Source organism: Protopterus annectens, chromosome 5.part1, assembly GCF_019279795.1.
Source record: "Protopterus annectens isolate FY-2018-M chromosome 5.part1, PAN1.0, whole genome shotgun sequence".
Taxonomy (NCBI): Eukaryota; Metazoa; Chordata; order Ceratodontiformes; family Protopteridae; genus Protopterus; species Protopterus annectens.
The window spans coordinates 351,650,827-351,669,280 of NC_056736.1; positions in this window are offsets into that span (position 1 = coordinate 351,650,827).

Below are 18,454 nucleotides of genomic sequence, written 5' to 3' on the forward strand. Positions count from 1 at the left end.
TAAAATCTAAACACTATAGCACGTTTGGGAAGGCTGGTTCCAGCGGACTCACCTGTCCCACCTCAGTTAGCCATGGCACCAGGCCATCAGCACATCTGGGGCCCAACCCTGGTCCTCCTCGTCCATTAGTCCTGCACCACCTTCAGGTGGAACTGCATCAGGGGATGGGGCTCATCCCTCGTCGGGAGCAGGTGTGGACAGGAACCTGTCACCCATCGCCAGGTCCGGGTCGTGGTGTGTAGCGAGCTCCGCAGGGAGGTCTGAGATCTGCTGCACCAGTTTGAGGGCTATGTGTTGCAACTAGAGGGTTGGCCTGGCTCTGTGACACAGCCCCCAGCACAGCCACCTTTGGGGCTGTGAAGGTGCAGTGGTGACTGCCCATGGGTGGGGATCTCAGTCCCACTGTTTTCACTAGAGGGCTCATGGGCTTCTGATTTCCCAGCACCCCTCCCCATCAAGGTATGTACCCCCCACATGTGTCATATACCTCCCCTGTATGCATCTTGTTTGTCTTGTCTGTTAACCTACACAACCTACCTCCCCAAATATACCTACTATCCCTCCCCAACATCCCACTCTCACCTGAAAAAAAAAAGGGCAATCTGTTCCCAAAAAAAAATCTTGCCCCATACATAGCTGTCCATTTCTCACACGTGTCCACTGGAAACATGTAATCTGGTCTAATTGGCATCACAACATATTATTGTTGTCCTCACCCCTTTCTCAAGGGTTTGAGTGTCCAAATCTACAGACAAATGCAGTGTATATGCACAGCTGTTGCTGTAGAAGAAAGGGGCAGCTATGGACCTTCCCTACATCATTCCTGCACATCTCTAGCTATTTTCCCTACTGTCTTTCCCTCTCTGTGCCCCGTTTTCACCACTTTCCTATCAACCCTTTTTCCTTTTCTTTTAAAGAAATTAGCACGGGGCAAGTGGGAGTAAGCACTTTTAAGCAGCAGTAAGTGGGGTTAAGCCTGTTTGCATGGGGGTAAGCAATGCCTACACAGTTTAAGCAACTGAGAAGCTAAATCAGTATAACAAACTGTAACCGGAAGTTAGCAGTGCTTACCTCCACGCAACCCCGTGCAAACCCATTTACAACTGCTTAAAAGTGCCTTAATCAATCTGTATCCAATGGCCCTTGTTCTGCCCCAGCAACAAAATCAACAGCCTCGGCAAGGCTCAAACCCAGGACTCCACACACCATAGCCAAAGTGATCTACCACTAAGCCATGTCAGATATACATAGCCCTGATGTTTTCCCAAACATATCACCCAGCCCAGTCATTCAACAGTGCCAAGAATGTATTCTAACGTGCAGATGTATGTGCGTATGTTATTGTTGTTTGTCTTTCTACTTTTTCCCAGTAAGGGGTTGCCACAGCTGAACTCCAGTCTGCTAATGATTGGCAGTAGATTTTTTACGAGACGCCGAGGTGCCAGCTCGACACCCAACCTTCAACAAAGGCACGCCCATTTACGCACGCATGTCTTCCAAATGCTACTCAACCGCAGGGAGGACATGCAGACTCCACACAGAAGGCCCTCCCAAGGCAAGCCGAGAATCGAACAGGAGAACCTCTTGCTGTGAGGTGTATATATATATATATATATATATATATATATATATATATATACATATATTAATATCTAAAAAGATATAACATATCTATATATGTAGATATATATATATATATATATATATATATATATATATATATATAAATGTAAACATATAAATATAAACATATATACATACATATGCATAAATCTATAAATATATATATGTCTACATCTATATGTGTATATATATATATATATATATATATATATATATATATATATATATATATACACAGCTAGTTATATATATATGTAAGCAGGTACATATATATATATCTATATATATATATATATATATATATATATATATATATATATATATATATATATATATGTAGATATATATGGACATACATCTGTAGATAATGGGAACATAACAAAAACATATACGTCCACATGCACCAGTAATGGGGTTGAGAGGCCCAAAACAACATACGTCTAGTACGAAAAGGTATCCCCCCCCTCAGCCAAACACATCTACCCTGCAATACACTACCAGCTGTTGCAGATCCCATAACCAGGACTTGACACGTTATGGACACAAGATGTTAACAGTACTCCATCCCACCTGTATGATGTCAGGCTGGTATCAGTAAAATATCTTGCAGTACAGTCTGGCTCCCATAGGGAATGTACAATGTGGAAGCAATCAACATCCCCAGGATACATATACACAGACACATATATGCAGATACATATATACACATATGAGAGAGAGAGAGAGAGAGAGAGAGAGAGAGAGAGAGAGAGAGAGAGCGAGAGAGAGAGAGAGAGAGAGAGAGAGAGAGAGAGAGGTCGTGGAAGTGAAAGTCAAAGCCACAGCACAAATAAAAAAAAAACATTACTTACATCCTGAAAAGTATCCAGAACAGACATCATTCCAGCAACAGGTATGTGAAGTATATATGCATGTAATTGAATGTAGTACTTGGTCCATAATAATGGTTTAGATGATGTGGAATGATTTATATGTGCCTTCAGGTGTTGTAATGATGTTCAACTGAACAACTGCTATGGACAATAATATCTGTCCCTTTGGGTAGTAGGCCATATCCGTCAACTGTGCAGATCAGCACTGACTGACAAGATGTAAGCCATCATAGTGTGTGTTGTGTAATGGGAAGTATGTATATTACGTGGCCAATAGCTGGTGGTGGAAGTATTGCCATTATGATGGACACGTGGGATCCACAGCCCACCCCTTGCAGGATACTCAGGTTAATCTGTGATGTAGCATGCAGGAATGCCATAGGTGTGTAATAGGGTTACCTGCAATCTGATCCTACATATACCCCCCTAATGTCAGGCTGTGTCCATATGTGGCACCTGTCTGTGTTGTAGCAAGGCAGAATAGTGCAGCTGTGCAGGAAGGTGTTGTGGGTTTGTGGACCTGATGCCTGAATGTACCCTACATATAGTTATGCATATGCGTACATACATACACATATATAATATATGAACAAACAGACACACACATACATATATATATATATATATATATATATATATATATATATATATGTATATATATATATATCGACATGTATATCCACAAATATACAGATATCCATGTGTAAACATATATATGAGCACATATATGCATCACATATATCTACACATATATAGATATATATACCTATATGTACATGTCTACATATATACAAACACACACACAAACATATATGTATGTAAATACATGTCCCATATATTACTACCACAGTGATGCATGCTATGTGCAAGGAAACAGTACACATAGCAATACACACAGATATCTACAGCTGGCAGTGTGTGCAACATGGATGGGTATGTCACATGTTAACCCCTTGTTGGGACCACATTGCCCTCATCTATGACGTATGGAATGGGAATATGGGAAAGTATGGCAGGTATAGTTGTGGAGGTGGTCAGGGTTGGTAGATATAGAGGACAGTCTACAGGGGTGGTATGTGACACATGTGTTGGGTAAACACCCTGGATGGTGTGTGTGGTCTGTGATATGGATGCCCCATGGGCCCCAATATGGACACAATGGGAACAAACCTCCCACCCACTGCTACTCACAACAGCAGTCCACATCCTGAAGGTGCCTGGCCTGGAGGCTGAGCAGGAGGAGCATGTCAGCCCTGTGAATGTGTACTCGGTGCCTCAGAGTGATGTAGCACATCCCACGTGTGTCTGTGGAACCCGTTATGGAACAGATCCTGGACCTGCCCTCAGGGGACAGGAACATGTCTGTGTGTGCCCCGAGGGGGGGTGGCAACATCCTCTGGGTTGGTTCCACCTGATGGTATTGCTGGACCAGGACATGAGGAGGCCCCAGGGTGGGACACACATGTGATGTGGCCAGGTAACATGGGCAGATGGGTTTGGAGAGGTGGTTCTTGCTGGGCAATAGTACATATATATATATATATATATATATATATATATATATATATATATATATGTTATTGCGCCAATGTTATTGAACATATGCTGGTAGTAATAGTTTACACAATCCCGGAACATGTCCAACAACATGCATAGATATCCCCAATAACACAGAATGTCAGATGTGCAGCAATCACAAAGCAGTCATACCTCAGGCATATATGGAACATATTGGCCCTGACAATGGCATGCTGGTGAATAGTCTGTAACAGGCCAACAATGACAGTGTCCACAAAGGGAACATGGGTACAATCACATAGCAGAAAATGTGTACAATACAATATCTGTCCCACTGGTAGGTAAGCTGTAGCCATACCTAATGAGTTGTGTGTACAGTTTGTTGTAGTTGATATGGTGCGAGGGGTGTGACAGAGATGTGTATTATGAACTGTGGTAACCTTGTTGTATGAGTTGCTCAGACCTGTGTCCATCTTTATGTGTTTCAGCCAAGATGTCAAATGTATGTCTGCCAACATATTCAGCAGCCAAAAATGAAGAACTGATCACAAATTTAATCCAGCACTACCCTGTGCTGTTTGGCAGGGCTGCCCATGGTCAGTAGGAGTAGACCACATGACCTAGTCCACAGGGTCAATGATGTCGGACTGCACAACCACAGTTATGAGCAAGTCTGGCATCATTGTACTGACCTGCTTTGCAATGCTCATCGGCGTGCTGCTGCAGTCTGGTGGGGATCACCTTGCCACAGGGGGGGGCCATGCTATCCATCCCCCCGTGACACGTGTGGAGGAGCTCCTGGCCAGCCTCGTGGCACCTGCCCGTCTGGCCAGCCACCTACCACCAGACACCTTTGTGGAGGTGGGTGCCACCCACACACCGGCCAAGCAGTGTGCAGGTAAGGACACATGGCACATCAGTAGACCACTGTTGTGTATACATCCACATCAGTACAGGTAGATCATGCATATCTGACATGTCATAGATATATTGTGTTGCTGCATAGTAGCAATAAACAGATATCCAGATGTGGTGGTATTGTGGAAATGTACCATTGATGTATTGCAATACTGTTCCTACCCTGTAGACCCCTGATACAGGTGTGGCCACTGACATTGCATCTCTCATCCTTTTATGTAGGTCCCTCTAGGATACCACCAAGGCAGCAGTCTGTAGCTGGTGAGATTGGTTTATGTAGATGCTTGCCAGTACACCGGGCATGTAATGGCAATGATATATTCCATGCACACATCTAACACTCCTACCCAGAATGCTTGCTGTACATGTGCACGTATTGTTGCTGTGAAATGCACAGCATCACAGAGGTGACCATGATGGGGTATTGGAAGGGTATGTCAGACATCTGCATGATAACTAATATCCTGTCATTGTGGAATGTGTCCACAGGGAGTAACATAATGGTGGGACACATGGCTTACAGTAGGGACATTTTCGGAACAACACCCATATACAGTGCAACACCAGTGTTTATACCTGTAGGACAATGGCAACTGCTGCAGAGATACACTATGGCATAAGGCATTACAGTAGTCCACATTCTCAGAAGGGACTAGGCTGTACATTGTGGTGTTCAGTGTATGGGACACTGCAAAGTGACACAAATGTGTTGGGCTTACTTGTCATGCATCTGCAAAAAGGCTGATGGAGGGGGGTGTCAGCATGGCACACCAGTGCACTGCAGTAGGGATCCTAAGGAGGCTAGGAATTGCTCTGTATGCACATAGTCAAGTTCAGGACCTGTGGCAGCCATAACCTTATCCCCACCGCAATAATGACGGCAGTATGTTAACACCATGGGATATGCACATGAGGAGACCTTGCAATCATGCAGAATAGGGGGACATGTGTGGAGCAGACTGAACATACACTGGTAAATGCAGATGGCACATGCTGGTATACCCCTGCCAGGAGTAGTGACTGCTGTAGTATACACAACAAGAGGTGCGATTATCTGTCATGATAAGGATGTGCACACATATGCCCACATGGTGTGTATGCATTGCAGTCAGCAGCCACACACCTAACACAATCCGTACACACTGTATGTGAAAGTACAGGACATTTGTTACATATCGGGCTCATGCACTGCTAAGATATGCGGTGATGTGGTCTCATGGCAGATCAAGGATGGGTGCGTCAAATCAATAAAGGTGTGTACACCCCCCATAGCCACAGTATGGTCTGATGGTTGTCAGTATAAGAATATTGGATTGGCCATACATGGTCCGCTGATGTTGAGAGTTGTGCATCACACATCAGGCAAAAATGACATCTGTCCACATATCATATCAGGTATGTGTTGCTGAAAAACATAGGGGCTGTGAGCATTAAAGCTGACATGAATGACACAGTAGTACACATTCAGCAATGGGCCATATACCTGTGAGATGTGGTGCACAGTACATGGCAGGGTGCCGAACAGGTGCACGGAAATACAGTGTTCATGGATGCAGTGGTATCCAGGGAAAGGGGCTTCACCTAGTGACACAGCACATGCATCACACACATGTATACTGTTGCCAGCATGGATTGACTATAGCTGCACTGCATGCTGTCGGGTACCATATATTATGCATGCTGACAGAGGGGTAATAGGAGGACTGTGTGTACTTTCATTGTGCAATCTTACCTGTATGTGTGTGTTTGCATCCTGGTGGGTAGTCAGTTTGTCTGTAGGGTCATTCTGGTGAAGTGGAGGGAGGTTGATGCATGTAGGATGTTTATGTGCATGTGTGTGTGTTAGTGTGGCTGGCCATGTATGCAAATGTGCGATTGTGGGGTGTTCATACAGCAGTACCTCCCTCTGGGATCATGCAGTACATGCACATGGACTGCCACATTACACACCAGGAATACCTGTCATGTGTGTAATCACAGGACAGCTGATAGTATAATATAGTCTGTAGCATGGAACAAGCATCCAGAGAAAATGTGGATACCAGGTACACCCTTAATATTGCATTCAGCAGAGAGGTCATCTATAACTCACGTATGCAGCACTACAGATGCATTGGGGAAGTACTAGTCAACACCAGGGAGTATATACAAATATTACAGGTGTCACATGATAGGCTGAAGGAGCAGCATATCTGGCATGTACTGAGCATTACATACACATAACACACCAGTCCATGGTATTATGGATAGAACATAGTAACATATAGGGCCCATGCTCATGATGTCCGGACATACAGAGGGTGCATATCGAATGGCAGCAGTGAGGCCATGTAAAACCACTACACACACATCAGGCAGGTAAAGAAGCAACAGGCCTTGTGTTGTGACTGATTGTGTAGGCATTTAGAGGATTGATATGTTACTGAGTGGTATCAATGTGTGTATGTTAGCAAGTGTGATGCAGGATGGGGTACCACATGGACATATACGTGGAACTGTCTGTAAAGCCATGGACAGGTAGGTATTATGGAGGTGTGTGTGCGTGTGTGTGTATATATGTGTGTGTGTGTGTGTGTGTGTGTGTGTGTGTGTGTGTGTGTGTGTGTGTGTGTGTGTGTGTGAGTGTGTGTGTGTGGGTGCATGTATACTGTTAGGCAATGCTGTACAGGTTTTAAAGTGCATTTATTGTTTTCCCCCACAGGTGGCAAGGTGGGTCCGGGTCTCTCCTGCATGCCATCTGATGTTGGTGTCCATACAGCTACCAAAGATGATGATAGTACTGTTGAGACACAGGTGGGGTTGTCAGGGGCCAACACTGCGCCAACATTCGACATGCCCCTTTTAACCACCCCAACCCAGCACACAGTTTCAGTGCTTATACACACCCATCACCAATGGCCGTAGTGGACGGACAGCTAGCGTTCGGTGGCAGTGCACAGGAAAGTGTGGTAACCATGCCTACTGTGTCCGGTCATAGTAGGCATAGCCGGATGTCTGGCAGGGCACCACATAGGCAGATGTCCCAGGGTGCTCATGGTAGGGGCATTGGACATCATGCCCCTGATAGAGATGTCATAGCTGGTACCAGCAGGTGCACATTTCAGGCTGTCATGGTGGTGCAGGCACATATAGAATGTTACCACAGACAGGGCCTGAGGCTGCAGAGGGCTGCTCTCACATCTGCAAATGACAACGCCCGTGAACTGGCTGGTGCCATCCTTGGATTAACTGAGTTCATGGATATACGGTCTGGTGAGATGATGGCCCTCATCGACCACGGTCTGTCCGTGGTTGAACGTGTGGTGGAAGTGCGGCGACAGCCATGTGGACATAGGCCAGCTATGACAACAGCTGGTAGTCAACGTGGACATGCTAGGACACCAAGGGGTTGCCATAGTGGCAGTACCAGCCCTGTCTCTGCAGGGGGGGTGCTGTCCACACCACACCACAGCAGGCCATGAGCATGTGGTCCTGGCCAGTCCCAGGAGGGACCTGGTATCAGTGGACATTTGTCATCATCAGGTGAGAGTAGCACATTGAGGCCTGTACCTGGACATGCCCATGGAACCCCTGGCAGGCACAGTCCATGTGTCCGTGGCCAGAGGCAGTGAATTGCACAACCTGCCAGGTATGGTCTGCAGCTGTCCACAAACACCTGTGTAGGGCAGTCACATGGCAGAACTGTGTGTATGCATATCCAAACACTATGCAAACACACCTAGGGCAGCCCCATACCTACAGACACCACATCATCATGCCCAGCTCACCACAGTACACTCCTCACCCACACACATGGTGTCAAATGTATGCCTCTCCCTCAGCCTCTGGCAAATGAACATCACACCCTGTGCATATGATTATACCTGTGCCACATCCCTGTCATCCATACCATCAATGCAGGGACAGGCTGATATGGTTCTGATACACACGGTGACTGTACTACAGCATACCACAGTATTGCAATGTAATATGCTGTAGGGAGTAAAGTGTAATGCATATATGGCAGGTAGTATAGCCGTCCAGCAATGATGCCTTTTAGCTGTTAGTAACACTGGTTGGTTGTGGTCTCTGTAATGTTATCCATTTGTGTTGTAGGTGTACATGTGTCAGCACAAGGATGTCCTGTGCATATGATGATACCTGTGCCACATCCCTGTCATCTATACCATCAATGCAGGGACAGGCTAATATGATTCTGATGCACACTGTGACTGTACTACATTGTGCCACAGTACTGCAGTGTAACATGTTGTAAGGGGTAAATTGTAATGCATATATGGCAGGTAGTGTAGTCATCCAGCAATGATGCATTATAGCTGTTAGTAACACTGGTTGATTGTGGTCCCTATGATGTTATCCATTTGTATTGTGGGTGTACATGTGTCAGCATGAGGATGGTCTGCAGTCATATTCCACAATGGAGTATGGCATTGTGGTGACACCATGGCTGTGACATATCTGGGGTACAGTTAAACACGTCACAGGTTACTAAAATGGTAATTGCCTGTGCCACATGGACAGGTGACCCACTGAGGTGTGTATACTCTGCAACTTGATGTAGACTCATCCACATACATGCACACTGTTACTTGGCAGCACTGGGACTAGACCCCTACCTAGCTATGTAGTGATACTGAAGTGTGTGGCTTAGACTGCACACACCACACAGTGTTTAGGGTGAGGTGTGTCCCAGGTTACATGTTACATGCAGAACATCCCCAGACATGTACAGTATGCAAATGGGGGATGTAATGGGTGTATATGGACAATACGTAATGTGACATACCGTCATATACACATTAACAGACACATAACCGCCAGACACACATCCAAGATACCAGGGCCTATCGCTGCTAACTAACTTGACCATGTGTCCAATGTGTTACAGGTAGACTGCACACAGCACATGCAATAATTGGCTTGGATTGTGGTATCAGTTACCTGTATGGTTGATGGTGACAATGGTAACCATAACGTGGTACATGGGACGTATACCGGGTGTACCTTGGTGTAAAGACAGTGTACAAAGCATCCACATCCCCCAGTGGATATTGTACTCTCTGAAACCCATGATGACACTCTGCCATACCCACCATCACACATTGGCCGTGACTGTGATACAACCCATAGTATACCCCAACAGTGGTACTACAGTGATATGCATCTAATGCACATGCCACACACGTAGTATTGTGTTGCATTGCCATGGCTCACCTATGGGCAGCAACAACAATATCTGTACTACCGTGTGGAATGGGTATTGTAATAGGAATATGTGGCCTCAGAATGCTGTACCCTACAGATATACGGACATGCACAACTACACACACATGCCAGAACACAATGGGTATCCTATGCCTAACAACCCATTTGTAAAACACTATTGTGCTGATACTGCAAGGCTTGTTTAGCAAGTATGGGGGGAGCTTAACAGGGTACATGTAATGTCGCATACAGCAGTATCCACAACTGACTATGGCAATGGATGTTGCATTGGTTGTAAAGGCCCTCAATGAATTCCCAAGTACAGGTGTGCTAACACACAGACACTGCTATACTCAGTCATGCACACGCACACATGTGTCAGCACAGGGGTGCATCGCTGCAGGTGGACATAGCTGTGTACCTAGCTATTGTCCAAGGGGAGAAGGGTTGTGTAGCTGTTGTGTGTACAGTTGTATCCTGGCACCTGCTAGGTGGCAGCAGGCAATCTATCGACCGACACTACTGTGGTGACCCTCGGGGTGAGGATGACATGCATCAGCCAATCCTCCAGGTGCCTCCTGCACATGGCCACTGAGGTGATCAAGTTGACGTGTATGCAACATGCATTACAACACATGGGTAGTGGCTGTGATGGAGACCTGTACCCAAACATGTTCTGTTGACTGTGGTAATGTAGTGGAGGTACCCATGGCATGTTGTGCATACAGGGTGACATCTCCTGTATGTGCCAGTTATTACACAGCTGGGCAGGCATGTCAGTGTCAGCTTAGTTTGCCTGTACATATTCCAGCTGGATACCTGCCATCTACACATCTGTACAGGGACTGACAGTCATTAGCTTGGCAAGCAGCTATGCAGTAGCATGAGTGTGTTGATAGATAGATGTCTAGCAACAATATGTATGCCATACCTACATGTCAGAAGTCCTCACTAACATGTGCTGTATAGACGGCAGTCTACAGTTACATTCCACATGACGGAGCATTACTCATTAAGGGGTATGAACTGTGATACAGCTCACACACCAGGGATACAACAGGGAGGCCTCAGTGTCCAGCTATGCCTGCAGGTGTGCCTGTTGTCTGTACTACATTTAGAACTCTGCTCTTGCCTGGGTTAGCACTGCCAACAGTAGTACTGCCATGATACACTACATTCCAGTGTGATAGCATGTATCCTGGGCTACTACACCTGTATGTAACACATTCACATGGATAGCAGTGCTGTACAGGCCTCATAAATATCTGTGTCCCACACATGACACTCACACCCCTTGCTACTGTAATGACAGTACATAGGCACATGTATTGTACATGGCATTACATACACTTATTACAGATTATCAGACTGGGTGGTGTGACCTGTTTACCAGGGCTAAGCCATGGCTTATCAAGTATCAACATTGCTGCAATATAACAGCTGAGATGGTTTGCGCACTGGTAAGTGAAGACTACACTGTGTAAGTACCCGTACATTTACCCATAGCTCAGCACTCCTTAGCTTCACGTAAACCCGTGAAAACATGCTTAAAGCTGCTCAAGACTGTCTTAACCACTCTGTATCTGACAGCCCTTGTTCTGCCCAGCAACAAAACGAACAGCCCTTGCAAGACTTGAACCCAGGATCCTGTACACTGAAGTCACAACACTTAACCACTACACCATGAACACTGTGAAGATAGCTGTTGTTTTACCAATATAGCTGTCAATACACATATTGAGTAGTATTGAACAATTGCCTTTAGTTCTTAAATTGTGTAGTCCTTGTTATTAATGTGACTGTTTCATCACAACATATGTGATGAAACAGTTCAATACTACTCAATACACATATTGAGTAGTATTGAACAATTGCCTTTAGTTGTTAAATTGTGTAGTCCTTGTTATTAATATGACTGTTTCATCACATATGTTGTTTTATCATAATATACACGTAGCAGATACATATGGTGAGATACATCTCAGAGGGTATACACAACCGTGAGGTTTACTCATGACAGGAATATGGTTGTATACATATAATAGGACTATATATGTCTACATGTACATACACATGTATACCCATACATATGTCTGTATCCACATCTGTATAGTACAACATATATATGTCCATGTGTACATCTCTTCGTATGTATATATATATATATATATATATATATATATATATATATATATATATATATATACACACATATACATATATGTATATCTAGATATATGTATATATAGATATACGTATATGTATATATAGATATATGTATATATATAGCTATATATGTATGCACATCCTATGTGTACAGATATGCCTAGTTATGTTGGTATATATGTAGATATATATAAATATATGTGCATACATATCTATTCTCATATATCTACTACTGTCTATACATATATATATATATATATATATATATATAGATAGATAGATATATATAGATATACATACATATATGGTGCATACATATCTCTATCTGTTTATGTGTAGACATATATTGCTCTGTGTGTGTGTATATATATATATATATATATATATATATATATATATATATATATATATATATATATATATATATATATATATATATATATATATATATATATATATATATATATATATATATATATGAGTGTTTATATGTATATCTATGTACATATACATATCCATCTATGTATGTCGATATACATATGTGTATATCTCTATATAGATATCTGGGGAATTATATATACATATATGCTCACCATATGTCCTGAACATGGAGTGGAGCCCTACCTCAGCCCCTATAGTCCCAATTTCATAGTGCAAGGGGATGTTAGATATGTATTGCAGGTATATTTCTAGACTATTACTACTGTAATAAGGATTGTCTTCACAGACATGGTGTTTGTGGGAGTTTACATCTGCTTTTAACATGTGCGCCATTTGTTACTGACATACATCCTAAGGACATCATAGTACAGTACCACTGCTAGCACAGTAATACTCCTTTGGACTACAGCAGAGATATTGCCCAATATATGTGGACAGTCTGACACACCCTGGACAGTCCAGAGGTATACACAGAACCCCATAGTGCAAAACATATGGACCAAGTCTGACAATGTGGATGTTAACAGCCATGTAGATGGGTATAACACGTACCTACTGGTATACATTTGCCCCCATATGTTATGCATTCACACACCTCTGTCTGTCCTGACACATAATAACTGCTGGTATACAGATGCAATGGCCACGTACTACCCACTTTATAGTGACATACATCTGTACAGCATCCCACTGCTCTGTCTGACATACATGACTGTTATGATGGCCCAGCAGCAGTACGTTAGGCAAGTATCTAGACATGACATTTCACTGGGTAAGTACACTATGCTGCTAGGCTTTGCAGGCTACAGGCAGATTGGCTCAACACTGGCTTACATTTCCTATGGGGGAATGCACATGTACCAGCATATATAGCAGGCTTTACAGGCATGTCACAGCACAGAGTATGATACACCTGTGTGAAAGTGCATAACCACAACCAATGTGAACACAGCTACAGCCACATATGGCAAGCTAGCGTAATATTACAATATATGGACTATCTGTTCAACACCATCCTCATATGTGCCACTCACACACTAACCCTATATATACTGGGCCACTACACAGTGTTGTCTGATGGCTGTCTGCAGTATGGGACATGTGTGTGCATGGGCCTACAAGCATGTAAGCCAATAGGGTAACATACAGTGGAGCAGCGTGCAACATCAGATAGAACAGCACCCAGAACAATATCTACCACAGTCTGTACACAGGCCAAAGTACATATTAACAATACATACATTGTCAACAATCACCATAAGTACACAGACCTCAGTACTGCACACACAACCACAGAATGTCCAGGTTATGTCATAAAATATAGCCCCCACTATACATAACATGTGTTCCAGTCTGATATCTCACTGGCTTATCAGATATGATGTCACTAATTATGGTGTACAGCACATATGCACCTCTTACTGCATGACATATGTACAAAGGTTGATAGAGTTGTGGCTGGACACACATACACAGGGCCAATATTGACATATTGCTGTGATAACCACATACATTACTGTTTTAACAGGGTTTGTTGCAACATATGTTCTATGAGGTATATGAAGTCAGTAACTCTCACTGCTGTCACCATCTACAAACTGCAATCCTCACACTACCTTCTGCAGTTCACAGATAGGTACTCTGTGAGTAACACATGAAACAAAAGGCACGACACACTGCCCAGTCTGCAGATGACCCTACAGATGGGGGTTCCTCATAAGCATAACACTGACATGGCAGGTATTAAAACATGTAGGACAGCCATATTCACACACACCCTGTTAAACCAACATTACTCCAAGTGCAGTATAGCAGCACTTACAGTCTGTAGTCAGGTCAGGCACATCCCCCTCCTGTGTGTTGCCCTGTTTCCACAGCATATGTTGTTAGAGGTAAATCCCCAATCCATCTGAGATGCTGTTTGCCAAACAACAGATCAGGTTCCTGCTCACAGTGAATGTAAAGGGCCTACACCAACATGATGTTCCTAGATATTGGAGTGTGTTTCCATGCAATTGGCTATGGGAATGTTACCACAGCTGTTCCACATGCTATCATCTAGAAAAGGGCTGCAATTCATGCAGAGGCCATCAGCTAATCATGAGCATCACTTAAAATACACATGCTGCTGCCTAAGAAAAGCAGGTGTAAGTCTCCACATCCACCAGGCAGGGAGTGAGAGAGGCAGACAGAGGCAAAGAAAAGTCAGGGAGGGGTGGGGGAGTAAAACATAAGCATATTTGTGTCACACACTTACTAGTACAGGATATCAAACCCCTGATGACTATGTAGTGCTATCACATGTCTATGCAGTTATTGGATGCGCCACATCTGTTACATGTTGAGGAACCCTCAAAACGTATATGTGATGGTAAGTGACATCTGCAACAGGGATATGATAGCTATATGATAGGTGTAGTACACATGCCTATCCACATGAACAGGTGCCAGCGTCAACACAGCCACACTCTCACAGGGATGCACACACATTGACACACTTGGCAGGGCCAGGAATACAACTCATCATTAGTGAGATTGCCACAAAACATTACTGTGCAGGTATCACATGCTCCACAGGGGTCATACGGAGGTTATATGGGCAAAGGGTATGTGAAGGTGTCTGACATCAGACAGCATGCTTCAGTATGCCAATGGGGGCTGTAGTGAGTGTGAATGTGGTCATGCACATCATACAGCAGACAGACACAGGGTGCCAGTACTGACATGCATGTGTGCATTGCTTCATGGGTGTGTAGTGGTCGACTGTGCGAGATGGCTATACAAGGTTAGGTGATGGGTACACCTTGGCATCAGACCACATGATAATGGTCTGCATTGTGGCTCAGGAGTGTAGTGTCTGGATTTGCCCAGACAAGTGGGTATTGTATTCACCATCCAGTCACCTGGGTGACTATTGTGTGTGACCAATGCTGTGCATTGCTTGCCATGTATGTATTCTTTAGTCCATGACATGGACAGTGTCTGGGATATGCACACCTCCCAGATGCATATACAGTGACATGTGGAACTGTACCTGGGGTGTCTGGCCCATGTTGTGTACACAGATTGTTATCATCAGATGTGCCAGTCCTGGCCTCATGTGACAGGAACTGTTAATGGATGGCAGGTTGACCCTTAACCTACATTGATAGAATGATACCGGTATTCCCTGGTTTCAGTGGCATCTGTCCATACAGGTCATGTTTGTCAGGCATGATATGTCCTTTGTGGGTCACATTTGATGGCACCACAGGTGTTGCAGATATCCAGTGGGGAACATGGGGAAGGTGCACTGTTGGCATGTATGTGCCTACTGGACTGATGGATGGGATGCCATGCCTTCAGTAGCCCACTGCAATCACACCATGGTCGCTATCAGTTGGCAATAAGCAGGGTACTACCAACATAGCAGCTGTTGCCTAGGCAAGTGTGTGTGTGTGTGTGTGTATAAGACATGGGTTGAGAGTGTTCTCTGGGTAATACTAGGGTTGTTCAATTTGTTCACCTGGCCTTGATGTCACATGTAGGGGTATGGATTTGTGTCCCAGCCTCTCGGCTATTTCACATCTGCTATCCCTGTATGGTGGACATTGTGGTATATACTAGGGGCACCATATACAAAATTTGCAAAATCAGATCACATTGAGTCCAGTTGTTGCACACTCACGACCATCTCCACACAGGATATAAATTACAAACACAGACACACAGATCTGTCATGTCTGGGATTAGAACTCCTACCTAACTAGCTTATTACATTACAGCACTAAGCAGTTATAGGATGTACCACAGACATTACGGGACTATTTTTTCCCCAAAGGTGTATTTCACAGTGAATGACATCAGCAGGATTGCCAAAGTAGGGCATCTGAATTGTAATGAGTGTGACTAGCCTAAAATGCATCGCTCCCTACACAAACATAGAAACACACACAAAACATCCACAACTGCCATGTGTGGGAATAGAACCTCTACCAGCATTCTATATCACACTACAGCATGAAGCTGTTATAGGACGCACCATGGGGATAACTGGAGTTCTCTTTCCTAAAGGTGTATTTCAAAGTGGATGACATCAGCAGCCCTGCCAAAGTAGGTCATTTGAATTGTAGTGAGTGTGACTAGCCTAAAAAGCATTGCTCTCTACACAGAGAAACACACACACACACACACACAAACACACACACACACACACACACACACACACACACACACAGTTGCCATGCCTGGGATTAGAACTCCTACCTATGTTATCACACTACAGCAGTACACAGTTAAAGGACATGCCATGGGGATTACTGAGCTGCAGCTTTTTGAAAGGTGTATACCACAGTGAATGACATCAGCAGCCTTGCCAAAGTAAGGCATTTGCTTTGTAGTGCATGTGACTAGCTTAAAAAGCATTGCTCTCTACACAGACAGAGAGACACACACAGTTGCCAAGTCTGGGATTAGAATTCCTACCTAACTAGTTTATCACACTGCAGCAGTATGCAGTTATAGGACACGCCATGGAGATTAGTGGGCTACAACTTTCCCAAAGGTGTATTTCAAAGTGGATGACTTCAGCAGCCCTGCCAAAGTAGGGCATTTGAATTGTAGTGTGTGACTAGCCTAAAAAGCATTGCTCTCTACACAAACAAACATACACACACACACACACACACACACACACACACACACACAGTTGCCATGTCTGGGATTAGAACTCCTACCTAACTATTTTATCACACTACAGTAGTATACAGTTAAAGAATGTGCCATTGGGATTACTGAGCTGCAGCTTTCCAAAAGGTGTATTCCACTGTGAATGACATCAGCAGCCTTGCCAAAGTAAGGTGTTTGATTTGTAGTGTGTGTGACTAGCCTAAAAAGCATTGCTCTCTACAGAGACAGAGAACCACACACAGTTGCCATGTCTGGAATTAGAAGCCCTACCTAACTAGTTTATCACACTACAGCAGTATGAAGTTATAGGACACGCCACAGAAATTACTGGGCTACAACATTCCCAAAGGTGTATTTCAAAGTGGATGACCTCAGCAGGCTTGTCATAGTAGGGATATTGGGAGGGCAGTGAGTGTGCATGGGCCATAACCCATTCATCTAGAGGTTGATACACCACATGCGGGCACATGCAGGGTTATATTCCACAGGTAAATGTATACAGCTGCTAGATGACTACTTCCTTGTACAGTCATGCTACACAGCTAGCACGTGCACCACATAGCCTGTAATGCTGACAGATACCAGTGGCTAATATCTACAATGAGTGACATCTGAACCTCATGTGGTTATAGCCATTTGGCTGTGTGCTGGAAGGGACAGGCCTCATAATGGATGGCTCCTTGTCACACTCACTCTCTTCCACACATCTATGTACATCTACTTTTGACTTATTATAGTGTGTTGTCCTTGGATATATGTCTGTATTCCTATCCAGTGTGTGTGCAAAGCATGAGTGGTGCATACTGAGGAGTGTCTGCACTAACATCTGCAATTGCCAGATATGTCTGGTCCACTGTTGTTTGCAGACATGGGCTTCATTTGTTTAAGTGTGTGAGCATGCCCGGTATGCCCTTCTATACTGAATGTGTGGATCGATTCCAGGTAGTTTGTAATCCAGTGCAGACCTCTGTGTTGTACACCTACATGTTGCAAACTGTTTCTGCAGGGTATCCGTCCATCATTTGGCAATATGGGGACAAAGT